The sequence below is a fragment of the Oncorhynchus gorbuscha genome, unplaced genomic scaffold (assembly GCF_021184085.1).
Source record: "Oncorhynchus gorbuscha isolate QuinsamMale2020 ecotype Even-year unplaced genomic scaffold, OgorEven_v1.0 Un_scaffold_1995, whole genome shotgun sequence".
Classification (NCBI taxonomy): Eukaryota; Metazoa; Chordata; class Actinopteri; order Salmoniformes; family Salmonidae; genus Oncorhynchus; species Oncorhynchus gorbuscha.
Genome location: NW_025746616.1, coordinates 87,371 through 98,663, shown reverse-complemented (window position 1 = coordinate 98,663; position 11,293 = coordinate 87,371). Strand labels below are relative to the sequence as shown.

Here is an 11,293-nt window from a genome sequence, read left to right as displayed (position 1 = left end):
ACACACAATCCTGGCCCAATTTTTTTTTTTTTTTTTTTTTTTTAACAAAAATGGCGGGAAACGGGGACCACATTGAAGAGCGCTTCGCCTTTCTTCAGTTTGAATGTTTCTTTCCTTCTTCTGCTAGCTAGCTAGCTAGCTTTCTTCTGCTAGCTAGCTGCTGTTTACATAGCAATTTTCCTTGACAACGGCAGAAAAGTGTTGCACCGTTCCCGGAGGTACTGCAATACCGGGTCGATGCGTGGAGCGGACGGAGCAAGCCCCATTTCCGACTCCCTGTTCGAAAAATCCATTTAATATGTAGTCCCCGATGGGGGACGTATCAGATATTAAACTGATAAGAACAGATACTACACTTGATCTGAGCCAAAAGGCCGAGAAGCGATAACCCACAAATGGAACCCTGCAACCGCCGGGCCCCGGGGTCTCAACAGACCTCGGCGGGTTGGCAAAGCCGGCGTTCCTTCCTTCCTCCCTCCCTCAGTCACTCACTCACTCACGTGTTTTTGGAAAAAGTCGCTAATGTGTCCTTAAGTCACTGTCCTGGCCCACCTCTGTCTGTCTGTCTGTCGGTCGGTCAATTTCTCAATTTCTCTTGAAACAAGATAGCGGGCTCTGTAAGAAGCAAAGCCCCTCCAAAAATACGTTGAACTCGTAAGTGTTCCTCTCCACGGAAGTCTTTAGTAAAAGGCGAAAGGCTTGTGCGTAATGAAGAGAAACCAGAATCGTGTGGAAGTCAGAGGCGGGGCCCGAGACACACTCTGTGCACTCTAGGCCGGGTACCGCGGGTGCTCCCGGAACCCACTCTTCCAAGTTTTCGAGGGCTGCTGTGGATAAAAAGAACGACACAGAGACACACACAGAGGCACAGACAGAGAGAACACACACACACACACACACACCACACACACACCACACACACACACACACACACACACACACACACACACAATCTGGCCCAATTTTTTTTTTTTTTTTTTTTTTTTTTTAACAAAAATGGCGGAAACGGGGACCACATTGAAGAGCGCTTCGCCTTTCTTCAGTTTGAATGTTTCTTTCCTTCTTCTGCTAGCTAGCTAGCTAGCTTTTCTTCTGCTAGCTAGCTAGCTGTTTACATAGCAATTTTCCTTGACAACGGCAGAAAAGTGTTGCACCGTTCCCGGAGGTACTGCAATACCGGGTCGATGCGTGGAGCGGACGGAGCAAGCCCCATTTCCGACTCCCTGTTCGAAAAATCCATTTAATATGTAGTCCCCGATGGGGACGTATCAGATATTAAACTGATAAGAACAGATACTACACTTGATCTGAGCCAAAAGGCCGAGAAGCGATAACCCACAAATGGAACCCTGCAACCGCCGGGCCCCGGGGTCTCAACAGACCTCGGCGGGTTGGCAAAAGCCGGCGGTTCCTTCCTCCCTCCCTCAGTCACTCACTCACTCACGTGTTTTTGGAAAAAGTCGCTAATGTGTCCTTAAGTCACTGTCCTGGCCCACCTCTGTCTGCCCTGTCTGTCTGTCTGTCTGTCTGTCTGTCTGTCTGTCTGTCTGTCGGTCGGTCAATTTCTCTTGAAACAAGATAGCGGGCTCTGTAAGAAGCAAAGCCCCTCCAAAAATACGTTGAACTCGTAAGTGTTCCTCTCCACGGAAGTCTTTAGTAAAGGCGAAAGGCTTGTGCGTAATGAAGAGAAACCAGAATCGTGTGGAAGTCAGAGGCGGGGGCCCGAGACACACTCTGTGCACTCTAGGCCGGGTACCCGCGGGTGCTCCCGGAACCCACTCTTCCAAGTTTTCGAGGGCTGCTGTGGATAAAAGAACGACACAGAGACACACACAGAGGCACAGACAGAGAGAAACACACACACACACACACACACACACACACACACACACACACACACACACACACACACAATCCTGGCCCAATTTTTTTTTTTTTTTTTTTTTAACAAAATGGCGGGAAACGGGGACCACATTGAAGAGCGCTTCGCCTTTCTTCAGTTTGAATGTTTCTTTCCTTCTTCTGCTAGCTAGCTAGCTAGCTTTTCTTCTGCTAGCTAGCTAGCTGTTTACATAGCAATTTTCCTTGACAACGGCAGAAAAGTGTTGCACCGTTCCCGGAGGTACTGCAATACCGGGTCGATGCGTGGAGCGGACGGAGCAAGCCCCATTTCCGACTCCCTGTTCGAAAAATCCATTTAATATGTAGTCCCCGATGGGGGACGTATCAGATATTAAACTGATAAGAACAGATACTACACTTGATCTGAGCCAAAAGGCCGAGAAGCGATAACCCACAAATGGAACCCTGCAACCGCCGGGCCCCGGGGTCTCAACAGACCTCGGCGGGTTGGCAAAAGCCGGCGGTTCCTTCCTCCCTCCCTCAGTCACTCACTCACGTGTTTTTTGGAAAAAGTCGCTAATGTGTCCTTAAGTCACTGTCCTGGCTCTGTCTGTCTGTCTGTCTGTCTGTCTGTCTGTCTGTCTGTCTGTCTGTCTGTCTGTCTGTCGGTCAATTTCTCTTGAAACAAGATAGCGGGCTCTGTAAGAAGCAAAGCCCCTCCAAAAATACGTTGAACTCGTAAGTGTTCCTCTCCACGGAAGTCTTTAGTAAAAGGCGAAAGGCTTGTGCGTAATGAAGAGAAACCAGAATCGTGTGGAAGTCAGAGGCGGGGGCCCGAGACACACTCTGTGCACTCTAGGCCGGGTACCCGCGGGTGCTCCCGGAACCCACTCTTCCAAGTTTTCGAGGGCTGCTGTGGATAAAAAGAACGACACAGAGACACACACAGAGGCACAGACAGAGAGAGAAACACACACACACACACACCACACACCACACACACACACACACACACACACACACACACACACACAATCCTGGCCCAATTTTTTTTTTTTTTTTTTTTTTTAACAAAAATGGCGGGAAACGGGGGACCACATTGAAGAGCGCTTCGCCTTTCTTCAGTTTGAATGTTTCTTTCCTTCTTCTGCTAGCTAGCTAGCTAGCTTTTCTTCTGCTAGCTAGCTAGCTGTTTACATAGCAATTTTCCTTGACAACGGCAGAAAAGTGTTGCACCGTTCCCGGAGGTACTGCAATACCGGGTCGATGCGTGGAGCGGACGGAGCAAGCCCCATTTCCGACTCCCTGTTCGAAAAATCCATTTAATATGTAGTCCCCCGATGGGGGACGTATCAGATATTAAACTGATAAGAACAGATACTACACTTGATCTGAGCCAAAAGGCCGAGAAGCGATAACCCACAAATGGAACCCTGCAACCGCCGGGCCCCCGGGGGTCTCAACAGACCTCGGCGGGTTGGCAAAAGCCGGCGGTTCCTTCCTCCCTCCCTCAGTCACTCACTCACGTGTTTTTGGAAAAAGTCGCTAATGTGTCCTTAAGTCACTGTCCTGGCTGTCTGTCTGTCTGTCTGTCTGTCTGTCTGTCTGTCTGTCTGTCTGTCTGTCGGTCGGTCAATTTCTCTTGAAACAAGATAGCGGGCTCTGTAAGAAGCAAAGCCCCTCCAAAAATACGTTGAACTCGTAAGTGTTCCTCTCCACGGAAGTCTTTAGTAAAAGGCGAAAGGCTTGTGCGTAATGAAGAGAAACCAGAATCGTGTGGAAGTCAGAGAGGGGGGCCCGAGACACACTCTGTGCACTCTAGGCCGGGTACCCGCGGGTGCTCCCGGAACCCACTCTTCCAAGTTTTCGAGGGCTGCTGTGGATAAAAAGAACGACACAGAGACACACACAGAGGCACAGACAGAGAGAAACACACACACACACACACACACACACACACACACACACACACACACACACACACACACACACAATCCTGGCCCAATCCTGGCCCAATTTTTTTTTTTTTTTTTTTTTTTTTTTAACAAAAATGGCGGGAAACGGGGACCACATTGAAGAGCGCTTCGCCTTTCTTCAGTTTGAATGTTTCTTTCCTTCTTCTGCTAGCTAGCTAGCTAGCTTTTCTTCTGCTAGCTAGCTAGCTGTTTACATAGCAATTTTCCTTGACAACGGCAGAAAAGTGTTGCACCGTTCCCGGAGGTACTGCAATACCGGGTCGATGCGTGGAGCGGACGGAGCAAGCCCCATTTCCGACTCCTGTTCGAAAAATCCATTTAATATGTAGTCCCCCGATGGGGGACGTATCAGATATTAAACTGATAAGAACAGATACTAAATATTTTATTTAAGCCAAAATTCATTTTAAACATAATTTTCCAAAATGGAACCCTGCAATACATGAACAAAACCACCACAATCAAAATAGAAAATACACGGGTTGGCAAAACGAGGCCGGTTCCTTCCTCCCTACTTCAGCTCACTCAGAGTGTTTTTGGAAAAAGTCGCTAATGTGTCCTTAAGTCACTGTCCTGGCCCACCTCTGTCTGTCTGTCTGTCTGTCTGTCTGTCTGTCTGTCTGTCTGTCTGTCTGTCTGTCACTCGGTCAATTCTCTTGAAACAAGAACGGGCTCTGTAAGAAGCAAAGTCCCCTCCAAAAATACGTTGAACTCGTAAGTGTTCCCTCCACGGAAGTCTTTATCCCCAAAAGGCCCAAGGCTTGTGCGTAATGAAGAGAAACCAGAATCGTGTGGAAGTCAGAGGCGGGGGCCCGAGAACACTCTGTGCACTCTAGGCCGGGCACTCCCGGGTGCTCCCGGAACCCACTCTTCCAAGTTTTCGAGGGCTGCTGTGGATAAAAAGAACTTTGACACAGAGACACACACAGAGGCACAGACAGAGAGAGTAAACACACACACACACACACTTTCACACACACACACACACCACACACACACACACACAGACACACACACACACAATCCTGGCCCAAGGTTTTTTTTTTTTTTTTTTTAACAAAAATGGCGGGAAACGGGGACCACATTGAAGAGCGCTTCGCCTTTCTTCAGTTTGAATGTTTCTTTCCTTCTTCTGCTGAGTAGTCCCATGCTATCAACCTTCTGCTAGCTAGCTAGCTGTTTACATAGCAATTTTCCTTGACAACGGCAGAAAAGTGTTGCACCAGTTCATATTGAAGACTGCAATACCGGGTCAATGCGTGGAGCGGAGGTCAGCAACCCCATTTCCCGACTCCCTGTTGCACCAAAATCCATTTAATATGTAGTCCCCCGAAACAAAGGATTAAACTGATAAGAACAGATACTTCCTGTGATCTGAGCCAAAAGGAAAAACATAGGCCAAATAACCCACAAATGAAGAACCCTGCTTTAATGACAAGAACCCGGGGTCTCATAGAGACCTCGGCGGGTTTCAAAAGCCCCACCCGGTTCCTTCCTCCCCCTCAGTTGATCACTCACTCACGTGTTTTTCAAAAAGTCCCCAATGTGTCCTTAAGTCACTGTCCTGGCCCACCTCTGTGTCTGTCTGTCTGTCTGTCTGTCTGTCTGTCTGTCGGTCCAAAAACTTCTGAGGATTTCTCTTGAAACAAGCCCCCGGGCTCTGTCCGAACAAAGCCCCTCCAAAAATACGTTGAACCCTAAGTGTTCCTCTCCACGGAAGTCTTTAGAAAAAAGTCATGTCATCTGCGTAATGAAGAGAAACCAGAAGTGTGGAAGTCAGAGGCGGGGGCCCGAGACACACTCTGTGTCTGCCCGGATAGCTGCTGCCAGAGGTTCCATGAACCAACACTTCCAGAGTTTTCAGAGGGCTGCTGTGGATAAAAAGTCTGCTGAGAGAACCACCTCCCCACAGACATTTAGAGAAAACCCTACTTCCCACTGCCATATAGAATCCCCACCCACCTCAAAACACAGCCACAAACCCATCCTTTCCATAACTGAAAAGAGAAACCCATGGTGCACTTTATTTTTTTTTTTTTCCATTTTTAATCCCACCAAAATGAGGGCAAACGTCTGTCTTGGGACCACATTGAAGAGTCCATCCGCGTCTCACCTTTCTTCAGTTTGAATGTTTCTCCACCCCACAAGTCTGGTCCTCATGTATGACATGGGGCAGAACCTTCTGCTAGACGGCCCGCTAGGACACGGGCTACCACTTTTAGTCTGACAACACAGAAAAGCGTAATGGGCCTGTAATTCCCCAGGTTGTCCCTTTCCCTTTCTTGTGAAGCGGACGGTCAAGCCCCTCCCTCATTGAAAACCCCAGGAGCCCTGAGTCGTACACCGATTTAATTACTGAAAAGAAATCTCTCCCCAAAATCTCCCAGAAGGTGACATAAAACCCCGTGGAACCCATCGTAGCCTGGTACCTTGTTGGCTGGTCAAAACCCCGCAATGCAGCCTCAACTTCCTTCCTCCCTCCCTCGAGATCAGAGGCTGCATCCGGGGAACGTGTTTTTGGAAAAACCCCATGTGAAAGTCACTGTCTGGCGAACCGTCTATTTCTTCTGATTCTGTCTGTCATCCCCTTTGGGTCTGTCTGTCCCCCCCTAAAAAAATGGGCTGTTCTGTCTGTCGGTCGGTCAATTTCTCTTGAAACAACTGCGGGCTCTGGGCAGCCTTAATCTGTCCAAAAATATGAGCTGCTAGCCTCACCAAACTCAAACTTGTCCCTTTGACATCTAAATAGAAAATCCCTGGCCTTCCCCTGAAAAAATCCCCAACCTACTTTGGAACCCTCCATCCTCTCCACATCCCTCTCACTCTTATTCTCAGCTGACACCAAGGCAGTCAGCTCCCCCTGTAGCCGCTGAAAACCTTCCTGTTGCTCGGGCCTTAGTCACACAGTGTGAAATGAGCCAGGGTGCGCAGACATTGCGCTTCACACACTCCCACCATTCAACTAGGGAACCAAAAACAGGTTTGAGACCCCCCACATCTCGTAATGAGATTTAAAAGCCTCCCAAAAGAAAGATCTGGCCAAAATTTTTTTTTTAAAAAAATATCGGAAACGGGGGACCACATTGAAAGCGCTTGGCCTTTCTTCAGTTTGAATGTTTCTTTCCTTCTTCTGGAGACACAGTGACTTTTGAGACTGGCACAGAAACTGGTAAAAAAATAAAATTTTCCTTGACAACGGGAAAGTGTTGAGTTTGCCCATACTCATACCCTCGATGCGTGGAGCGGTCGGAGACTCTGAAAGAGTCCCTCAATGAAAAATCATTTAACTACTGAAACCAAATAGGGTAGGCTAAAATATTAAAGTGCCTTCAAAAGAGACATTGAAATCTGAGCCAAAACCACAGTTCGATTAACCCACAAATGGAACCCTGGCAGAGCCAAAAAAATATCTTTTCTACCTCTTGGTTCAGCAGGAGCATAAATGTTAACAAAACGAAACCTCCCTCCCTCAGTCTGCATCTACCACTAAAATGTTTTTTGGAAAAGTCGCAAAAATGTGTCAAACAAAAGTCACAGTCCTCCCATCCTCTGTCTGACTGTCCTGTCTGTCTGTCTTGTAAACACTGTCTGTCTGTCTATCCCAATGTCCCTTAAAAGAACGGGCTCTGTAAAAAACAAACCTGGAAGGGGACACTTGAACTGAAATACCCCTCCTCTCTTCCCCTTATCCCTTACGGAAGTCTTCACTGTTACAATTGTAAAGGGCATACCAATGAATAAGAAACCAATAAGACCACCCATCATCTCTAGACTGTCTGTGCACTCAGGCCGGGGAGCCTCCCCCATCCCAAAGTCCCACTCTTCCAGGTATTGTCACTGCTGTGGATAACCTGGTGCCACGAAGAGACACACACAGGGCTGGAAGAGTCCTCACGGTTAATACCAGTCCACAGTCCTGTGATGCTTCCCAGGACTGGAAGACACACACACGGACCGTACCTGTGCACAGTCCATTGAACCCTTTTTTTTTTTTTTTTTTTATTTTTCTCAAAAATTCCTGTCCCAGGAAGCGGGGACCAATTGAAGCCCCCTGGACCTGCTCCCCCGCCCCTTCAGTTTGAATGTTTCTTTGAAACCCACCCTTCTTCTGCAGCTAGATCCTTTGAAACCGCTGGATCCTTATTCTCCTCCCCCTCATCTGACCCTTCATCCCCAGAAATCCGGGTTCAGCACGTTAAAAACCGGTTGGAGATGGCCACCCCGGCTTCTTATGCTCTTGGAGCGCCACCCGGTCAGTAACCCATTTCCGACTTCTGTTCTTTTCCATTTAACCTTCCTGTAGTCCCTTTATCTGAAGACGTATCCGATCCAACTGACCCCTAAGAACAGATACTACCTGATCTGAGCCAAAGGGGCCGGGTGGCGATAACCCTGACGTCTCACAAATGGACTGTCCTCCCAGGCCCCGGGGGTCTCAGCAGCTCCGGCGGGTTGGCAACCATCCGGACGGTTCCTTCCTCCCTCCCTCAGGATTCACTCACCTCCTCGTGTTTTTTCCTCAAAACCTCCTCGCTAATGTGTCCTTAAGTCACTCCTCCTGGCCCACCCGGTCTGTCTGTCTGTCTGTCATGGTCGTTGTCTAAAGGGTCAATTTCTCTTGAAACAAATGGCCCGGGCTCCCACAGCCATTGCAAACTCGAGCCTCTCTGCAGTTGGCTCGTGACCTGTTTCTCCCGGAAGTCTTTAGTTCAGCAGGTTGCACCCTGTGAAACCACATGGAAGTCAGAGGCGGCAGCTTCTACAAACTCTGTGCACTCTGGCCTGAATAAAACAGGTGCCCCGGTCCGCTCAATGGAGAAATAGGCTGCTGTGGATGAACCAACTTATCATCACTTCCGGGTCCCTATTCAGCGTGAGAAAACACTCCCTGACCAGATGCCATACCCGTCCCACACACCACACCACAGGACTCACTTTTCCAAACCGGCCTAGGAACAATCATCCCCCAATAGGGATTTTTTTTTTTTTTTTTAAGTCCAAAATGGCACAAAGGGAAACCTGGAAACATTGAAACGGCTCACTGGCTGCCTTCTTTCTTGCAGGTTTGAATGTTTCTTTCCTTCTTACAGCTCAGGCCTCACTGTTTAGGGACAGGTCATAGCCCTCCGCCGCCATTTTCCGCTGCAAGCAGTAAACGTGCCCTGGGTCCACCCTTAACCCTTCAATGATCACCGTCCTGATGAACCATTCTCTGCCCCATTTGACTGGCCCTGTTCGAAAAATCCATTTAACGTATGCAGTCCCCCTCTGGCTGACTGTTGATCCTGCCCTCCGGCCAAACTTTTGATAAGGGGAACAGATCAGTACCCAACTTGAACTTAGCCAAAAGGCCGAGAAGCGATAACCCACAAATGGAACCCTGCAACCGCCGGGCCCCCGGGGGTCTCAACAGACCTCGGCGGGTTGGCAAAAGCCGGCGGTTCCTTCCTCCCTCCCTCAGTCACTCACTCACGTGTTTTTTGGAAAAAGTCGCTAATGTGTCCTTAAGTCACTGTCCTGGCCCACCTCTGTCTGTCTGTCTGTCTGTCTGTCTGTCTGTCTGTCTGTCTGTCTGTCTGTCTGTCTGTCTGTCTGTCTGTCTGTCTGTCTGTCTGTCTGTCGGTCAATTTCTCTTGAAACAAGATAGCGGGCTCTGTAAGAAGCAAAGCCCCTCCAAAAATACGTTGAACTCGTAAGTGTTCCTCTCCACGGAAGTCTTTAGTAAAAGGCGAAAGGCTTGTGCGTAATGAAGAGAAACCAGAATCGTGTGGAAGTCAGAGGCGGGGGCCCGAGACACACTCTGTGCACTCTAGGCCGGGTACCCGCGGGTGCTCCCGGAACCCACTCTTCCAAGTTTTCGAGGGCTGCTGTGGATAAAAAGAACGACACAGAGACACACACAGAGGCACAGACAGAGAGAGAAACACACACACACACACACACACACACACACACACACACACACACACACAATCCTGGCCCAATTTTTTTTTTTTTTTTTTTTTTTTTTTTTTTTTAACAAAAATGGCGGGAAACGGGGACCACATTGAAGAGCGCTTCGCCTTTCTTCAGTTTGAATGTTTCTTTCCTTCTTCTGCTAGCTAGCTAGCTAGCTTTTCTTCTGCTAGCTAGCTAGCTGTTTACATAGCAATTTTCCTTGACAACGGCAGAAAAGTGTTGCACCGTTCCCGGAGGTACTGCAATACCGGGTCGATGCGTGGAGCGGACGGAGCAAGCCCCATTTCCGACTCCCTGTTCGAAAAATCCATTTAATATGTAGTCCCCCGATGGGGACGTATCAGATATTAAACTGATAAGAACAGATACTACATTGATCTGAGCCAAAAGGCCATTCGATAACCCACAAATGGAACCCTGCAACCGCCGGGCCCCCGGGGTCTCAACAGACCTCGGCGGGTTGGCAAAAGCCGGCGGTTCCTTCCTCCCTCCCTCAGTCACTCACTCACGTGTTTTTGGAAAAAGTCGCTAATGTGTCCTTAAGTCACTGTCCTGGCCCACCTCTGTCTGTCTGTCTGTCTGTCTGTCTGTCTGTCTGTCTGTCTGTCGGTCGGTCAATTTCTCTTGAAACAAGATAGCGGGCTCTGTAAGAAGCAAAGCCCCTCCAAAAATACGTTGAACTCGTAAGTGTTCCTCTCCACGGAAGTCTTTAGTCCCCAAAAGGCGAAAGGCTTGTGCGTAATGAAGAGAAACCAGAATCGTGTGGAAGTCAGAGGCGGGGCCCGAGACACACTCTGTGCACTCTAGGCCGGGCACCCGCGGGTGCTCCCGGAACCCACTCTTCCAAGTCCCGAGGGCTGCTGTGGATAAAAAACTGAACAGAGACACAGAGGACAGACACAGAGCACAGACATTTAGATCTTTCAGAGAACACACACACACACCTTCCACACCACACCACACACACACACACACAATCCTGGCCCAATTTTTTTTTTTTTTTTTTTTTTTTTTTTAACAAAAATGGCGGGAAACGGGGACCACATTGAAGAGCGCTTCGCCTTTCTTCAGTTTGAATGTTTCTTTCCTTCTTCTGCTAGCTAGCTAGCTAGCTTTTCTTCTGCTAGCTAGCTAGCTAGCTAGCTTTTCTTCTGCTAGCTAGCTAGCTGTTTACATAGCAATTTTCCTTGACAACGGCAGAAAAGTGTTGCACCGTTCCCGGAGGTACTGCAATACCGGGTCGATGCGTGGAGCGGACGGAGCAAGCCCCATTTCCGACTCCCTGTTCGAAAAATCCATTTAATATGTAGTCCCCCGATGGGGGACGTATCAGATATTAAACTGATAAGAACAGATACTACACTTGATCTGAGCCAAAAGGCCGAGAAGCGATAACCCACAAATGGAACCCTGCAACCGCCGGAACCCGGGGTCTCAACAGACCTCGGCGGGTTGGCAAAAGCCGGCGGTTCCTTCCTCCCTCCCTCAGTCACTCACTCACGTGTTTTTTGGAAAAA

At 48.8% G+C, this 11,293-nt stretch overlaps 15 non-coding genes across 15 annotated transcripts; all 15 read right to left on the bottom strand.

The window, feature by feature from the left end:
• Positions 1 to 196: 196 nt before the first annotated feature.
• On the bottom strand, positions 197 to 386 carry LOC124024764. Its single transcript, XR_006837064.1, has one exon. It is a non-coding gene; the product is annotated as a U2 spliceosomal RNA (small nuclear RNA).
• A 225-nt stretch (positions 387 to 611) lies between these two features.
• LOC124024783 lies at positions 612 to 728 on the bottom strand. The gene has a single exon (XR_006837082.1). It is a non-coding gene; the product is annotated as a U5 spliceosomal RNA (small nuclear RNA).
• A 415-nt stretch (positions 729 to 1,143) lies between these two features.
• Positions 1,144 to 1,332, bottom strand: LOC124024766. The gene has a single exon (XR_006837066.1). It is a non-coding gene; the product is annotated as a U2 spliceosomal RNA (small nuclear RNA).
• A 252-nt stretch (positions 1,333 to 1,584) lies between these two features.
• LOC124024785 lies at positions 1,585 to 1,700 on the bottom strand. The gene has a single exon (XR_006837084.1). It is a non-coding gene; the product is annotated as a U5 spliceosomal RNA (small nuclear RNA).
• A 400-nt stretch (positions 1,701 to 2,100) lies between these two features.
• Positions 2,101 to 2,290, bottom strand: LOC124024763. Its single transcript, XR_006837063.1, has one exon. It is a non-coding gene; the product is annotated as a U2 spliceosomal RNA (small nuclear RNA).
• Positions 2,291 to 2,537: 247 nt separating this feature from the next.
• LOC124024782 lies at positions 2,538 to 2,654 on the bottom strand. Its single transcript, XR_006837081.1, has one exon. It is a non-coding gene; the product is annotated as a U5 spliceosomal RNA (small nuclear RNA).
• Positions 2,655 to 3,067: 413 nt separating this feature from the next.
• Positions 3,068 to 3,258, bottom strand: LOC124024762. The gene has a single exon (XR_006837062.1). It is a non-coding gene; the product is annotated as a U2 spliceosomal RNA (small nuclear RNA).
• Positions 3,259 to 3,500: 242 nt separating this feature from the next.
• Positions 3,501 to 3,617, bottom strand: LOC124024779. The gene has a single exon (XR_006837079.1). It is a non-coding gene; the product is annotated as a U5 spliceosomal RNA (small nuclear RNA).
• Positions 3,618 to 4,040: 423 nt separating this feature from the next.
• Positions 4,041 to 4,224, bottom strand: LOC124024768. The gene has a single exon (XR_006837068.1). It is a non-coding gene; the product is annotated as a U2 spliceosomal RNA (small nuclear RNA).
• Positions 4,225 to 4,488: 264 nt separating this feature from the next.
• LOC124024788 lies at positions 4,489 to 4,608 on the bottom strand. The gene has a single exon (XR_006837087.1). It is a non-coding gene; the product is annotated as a U5 spliceosomal RNA (small nuclear RNA).
• Positions 4,609 to 5,030: 422 nt separating this feature from the next.
• On the bottom strand, positions 5,031 to 5,215 carry LOC124024770. The gene has a single exon (XR_006837070.1). It is a non-coding gene; the product is annotated as a U2 spliceosomal RNA (small nuclear RNA).
• Positions 5,216 to 9,467: 4,252 nt separating this feature from the next.
• Positions 9,468 to 9,584, bottom strand: LOC124024778. Its single transcript, XR_006837078.1, has one exon. It is a non-coding gene; the product is annotated as a U5 spliceosomal RNA (small nuclear RNA).
• A 406-nt stretch (positions 9,585 to 9,990) lies between these two features.
• On the bottom strand, positions 9,991 to 10,178 carry LOC124024767. The gene has a single exon (XR_006837067.1). It is a non-coding gene; the product is annotated as a U2 spliceosomal RNA (small nuclear RNA).
• A 238-nt stretch (positions 10,179 to 10,416) lies between these two features.
• On the bottom strand, positions 10,417 to 10,537 carry LOC124024787. Its single transcript, XR_006837086.1, has one exon. It is a non-coding gene; the product is annotated as a U5 spliceosomal RNA (small nuclear RNA).
• Positions 10,538 to 10,978: 441 nt separating this feature from the next.
• On the bottom strand, positions 10,979 to 11,169 carry LOC124024761. Its single transcript, XR_006837061.1, has one exon. It is a non-coding gene; the product is annotated as a U2 spliceosomal RNA (small nuclear RNA).
• Positions 11,170 to 11,293: the final 124 nt, after the last annotated feature.